Source organism: Sinocyclocheilus grahami, unplaced genomic scaffold (assembly GCF_001515645.1).
Source record: "Sinocyclocheilus grahami isolate Dianchi unplaced genomic scaffold, SAMN03320097.WGS_v1.1 scaffold7886.1, whole genome shotgun sequence".
Taxonomy (NCBI): Eukaryota; Metazoa; Chordata; class Actinopteri; order Cypriniformes; family Cyprinidae; genus Sinocyclocheilus; species Sinocyclocheilus grahami.
This window is the reverse complement of record NW_015511747.1, coordinates 4,431-9,794: the sequence shown is the minus strand read 5'-3', so window position 1 is coordinate 9,794 and position 5,364 is coordinate 4,431. Positions and strand designations below refer to the sequence as shown.

The 5,364-nt window shown below is 34.6% G+C and overlaps 1 long non-coding RNA gene across 1 annotated transcript; it reads left to right on the top strand.

Moving 5' to 3' along the window:
- Positions 1 to 159: 159 nt before the first annotated feature.
- Positions 160 to 2,378, top strand: LOC107577936 (uncharacterized). Its single transcript, XR_001608272.1, has 3 exons — positions 160 to 379; positions 893 to 1,111; positions 2,315 to 2,378. It is a non-coding gene; the product is annotated as an uncharacterized lncRNA (long non-coding RNA).
- Positions 2,379 to 5,364: the final 2,986 nt, after the last annotated feature.

Genomic DNA, 5,364 nt, shown 5'->3' with positions numbered 1-5,364 from the left:
TCATGAAACGTGATATCTTCCTCTGTCTAGTTCATACATTTAGTGTTGCTATTTTTGTAGACCACAAGTCACATGACTGAGAACAAAACAGGAAAAGAGCAACGGATGTTCTGCAGGTGCAGTTTCTGTACAGACATGAGCAAAAGAGCATAAGAATCATGATTATCAATATTTCAGTGCTACATTGATAATAATAGATTTAAGCAGAATGTAAAACTACTTGATGAAATTTGGACTTTATCTCATCCCTCATCATTCGATTGATGAAAGGAGGCAAATTTTTAAGGAAGATCTTTTTTTTTTTCCAGAACTGTGTTTTATGAAAACGGATACACGGTCTAAACAGCAGCTCTGATTCACTTGAAGGGAAAAGACTGATGTAAGTCAATGTAATTCTGTTAATACGTTAGTTACTTTGGAGCCAGTGCTCGCATTAGGTCCCCAACATAAGATGGGTCTTCAAAATACACCACAAAATGTAAATAAATTAAAGGCACCTTCCCAATGCCCTTCCGGATATTTGCATGCAATTTATTTGTATTTTGTGAAATCTGTTCAAGTGACATAGTTAAACCTGAGATACAGCAAACATTTGTATGAACTGCAGTGCAAACACAGTTTGAAGAATACGATTGTTCATTTGTTTGATTAAATATATTGTCCACAAATCACAGAGTTGTTGCACTCTGTCTGGAAGGTTATACAGTCATCCCAGGATATGGAAATATTATGAATATAACAATGATCGGACAAACATTACATGGTGAAAGCTATTTTGTCGCATGCGAGTCATGTAGCATAACAACAGAGTCACAGGTTTCATCGCTGGATGCACTAGTGAAATGTGAAGCGTGATAACATTGCAGTTCAGACTTGTTTGTCTGTCTAACAGGGCCCAATCGAGTCACATGACTTAGGAGAAGATGGGGAAAAGAGAGATGATGTCCAAACTAAAACTTCTTGATGAATGTTGGACTTTATCTCATCTCTCGTCCATATGTTGATGAAGGCGTAAAATTTTCCATCTCCAGCAGTGTTGTAACACTTCCTGGTTTGTGAACCCATACTCGGCCTAAACAGCAACTCTAATTCACTTTGAGGGAAAACTGATGTAAGTAAATATAATTCTATTATATATTTTCTTTTACATTTAATTTACTGTATATTATTCGTACATATTGCAGTGATTTGATCAAATGAGAGTGCTGCATTTTGAAAGTATCTTTACAAGCAATTGGAAGTATTTTGACAAGCAGGTCTTTTTTCTTCTTTAATATACCAAAGCAGATGCAATTTGAGTTGGACATTCTAGCACTTCCTAACGAAACAGCTTAATAAACTTAACTGTTGTTTTAATCAATTCACCTACACTGTAAAAAATGACCGTGAATTTAACGGTAAAAGACTGTAAAAATGCCACAGTAAAAACCTCTTAAATGGTTAACGGTAAATTATCCTACTATATACGGTGAAAAACTGTATTGGACATTACATGTAATTTTACGGTAGTATACCGTTTTTGGAAGTGAAAAATATAACTATTTTTCATATAATTTACAGTGAATAACCGTAAATTGACATTTCCAGAATTCCCTGCGTTACATTTCAAATTTGATGTTTTTTTTATTGAAATAACTATGTTTCTTCTTAGTTTTTTCTTATCAGTTTTGTATATTAGGGTTGTTGTTAAATGTGTGTTACTATGATGGTGTTTAGTGTTTGTGTGAATGACACTGTGCACCTTATATATATGTTATTATTTAAAAGCTGCTTGTGATGGGCTTTGGTTCATCACGTGACTTTCTCATCACCTCCTGCATTCAGTGGTTATCAGTGCATTACAAAGTTACAAAACAGATTTCTGTACTTCAATAGGTTGGTATATTAACATTATATTGGTTACGGTATTTAACTGTAAATTTAAGTTAAAATCGTAAAACCTAAAATGTTGCTACCGTATTTTTTACTGTAAAATTCCGGCAACCACAGCTGCCGGTTTTATACCGTCCATTTTACTGATTTGTTTTTTACAGTGTACTAACTGATTATTTATCAGTATTGATTTACATATCAGCTATCCTGGAAAATGGGTGTCAAAAATTACACTTATAGGCCCTTGTATAAAATGAGTAGAGCTACATAATATTAATTTAATAATTTAAATCAACAGTTTATTCAGTGCATGCTGCATAAATTAGCTTTTTGTTCCCCACTTTTCAGGTGATTTTACAACACAGTCGTTAGGACAGGTTTTTATACTGGTTGTTGGACTGAAGAAATATTCTGTCATTTCTATCCTTTATTTTATCCATAGTTAAGGAACTGAAGCTATCAAGACTTTCCCTGACTGAAACATAAACAAATGGGTTCCAGTGCATGTAAGTTGTGTTATCTGAGCAATATCACACGAGTAGACATGAGATGCTGTATATCGTGCTGTAGGTAATCACAGCGTGCAGTTGCGTTTATACAACAGTTTGACGGCATGAGTGTGTAAATAAATTAGGAACAACAACGGAGTATCTTTAAAAGCTGTCTTTTGTGCAGAACTACTTCCTTCCACCACAGATTCAAATCTAAAGTTGGCAGTTTAACAGCTGAGCCCATGCCTCCATTACTTTAGAACTAGTAATGAAGAAACGTTGAGTTGCTTGCTTCATTAAAAGCGTATTGTACTGTATTAAAAGCAGTGTATTATGTGTAGTAGAGTATTATGAGAGAGAGATTGACTGAACAAATGTGATTACCGGCATCTGATACAGCATTCATTCTTCAGCTCAATCTCATATTCACAATAAAACATTAGTTTGAATGTCCGATAGGCTCATATTCTTTCATCTGTTAAGGGTGATGTCCGATGACAGAGCTGCTCAGTTCATTTGTTGGTTGCGTCTTACAAGCTGATGTTAAAAGTAAAAATAACTTCCATTTCGGTCTTTTTCAATATAAAAGTCTTTACTGCTGACTCGTAAAACAGTCTCTTGTCACCATCTAATGGTGGAACAATGAATTCAATTCAAGTTTATTTGTATAGCGCTTTTCACGATACAAATCGTTGCAAAGTAGCTTTACAGAAAATTACGTTTCTACAATATATTTAGTAGTAGCTTATCAGTGGTGACTATGTCAAATTGACGTTCATATGGCAGAAATGTATGGTAACATTTAGTTAATGACGTAATCAAACAGACAGAACACTATTGACAGCAATAATTATATGTTGCAATCAAACTTGTAGCAAAATTTGGTAGTTGTGTATGTTGTTTCAGCTTATCTGTGTGTCATAAAGTGCTCATAAGACTAGAACTGCTATGTATGTACAAGTATACATACAGTACAGTAGTAAGTGAGTGTCAATTTAGAATAAAAAAATCAAAGCTTCATTTGTCATACATAATGCAGCCCCTCACTTGATGTGGAAAACTTGATGTGGCCCTTGAGTCAAAAAGTTTGCCCACCCGGCTGCTATAGACCAATTCGGAGTAGACGTCACAGTTATGTCACCTGCAGCTGCATGCACATACTGTTGGCATAAAAAAACTGGTAACAATTGGAGGAAAACGGGTAAATCCATGGAATAAGAGAAAGAAAGAAAAAAATGTTGTGCCTTTGGATGTCAGAATCGGAATACAAATCCGTATAGATTTTTATAGAATAGGCCTACTGTCATCAAAAAAGCCATTTAAACGGACAGACTATGGATGAAAACTGCAATGATTACTTTCAAAGCATAAATTTGATTTAAACAATAGGTCTAAATATATTTGAATACTATAGTAAAATCTGACTTTTTTCTCACAAATGCAAGTTTATATCTCCTAGTTCGGACTTTATAACTCGATTTAGCGCAACAATAGCGAGTTTGTCATTTCTGAGGAAAAAAAAGCCAGGAGTCAGAGATATATGATTCTGAGTGAGGGGAAAAGAGAGAATGACAAGCTGTTTTTTCTTATCAGAATTGTGATATAATCTCGGAATTGTGAAAATAAAGTCAGAATTTTAAAATATAAACTCAAATTTACCTTTATTATTATTCTTTTATTACATGGCTTCCATAGACTGCTGTATAATTGAAAACTGTAATTTTCTGCCACCAGATAGGCTCTTCAGTCAAGTACAAAGACAGTGCTCTGATATACAGCATTTAAGTTACATAACGTGATGAGATTTTGCCAAAACTATTTCTCTGGAACAAATAGTAGATTAATGAGACCAAAGACAACCATTAGACTTACTCAAAACAAGTTATATCATGTTTAACCACTACAGAGACATTAGAGTCAGTGGTAAATTCCAGAAGATCTGGCCGAGGTGAGGCGCTCTCGGCGGGTTCATGAGCACTGAAAGGCCGCTGAAGTCCTGGAACTCACATCTCCGAAAACGTCGAAGCAAATTTTCAAATAGATATTTTCTTTATTGACAAACCGTCCAAACAAGTACATTCTAGCCTAAAAATCGCTTAAAACTACATTCCGTGACACAAAACAGTATTTTTTTTAATTATATTGGATTTGGGCATCCGCTATGACACTCGCTGTGAGAAATATATATAGGGTACAACGGGGCTAAAGGCCCACCTTAAGAAAGAAATGTGCTATTCACTGCGCCTAAAATGTATAATTGCTTTAAAATATATATACGTTGTATTGAAGACTAATGGAGCAACAGATTTTGTGTGAATATAAATCATTCAAGTTCTTTATTTTGTTTAAAAATCTTATAAACGTATGAGGTGGCAAGAGGGACCTTTTCCCCCACACACGGGGTAAAAGGCCCACGGTATTGATACAAATAATTCAGCTAATTCAGCTGTGGGAAGTCGTGGCCTAATGGTTAGAGAGTCGGATCATAACCCAAAGGTTGTGGGTTCGAGTCTCGTACCGGCAGGGATTGTAGGTGGGGGGAGTGAATGTACAGCGCTCTCTCCCTCCTTCAATACCACGACTGAGGTGCCCTTGAGCAAGGCACCGAACCCACAACTGCTCCCCGGGTGTGCACTTTGGATGGGTTAAATGCAGAGCACTAATTCCTAGTATGGGTCACCATACTTGGCCACATGTCACTTCACTAAAATAATGTTTTTTAAGTAATGTCTAAGTTAATACTTGTTCAAAACAAAAACTTTAGCAAAGTTTGTACTATTTTCAGATTATTTTGAAAAAAATATACTGTCATTAAAATATGTTAATATAAAAAATATATTTTAAAATCATTTTAATAAGTAAATAAGTAAAGATTATGAAAATATTGAAGGAGAGCCAATAATAATTGAATATATATTTACAGTAGTAACAACAAATTATATTTTATTATATGATATGATTAATATCATGTTTTTAAATATGATGGTTTCATTCTAAACAT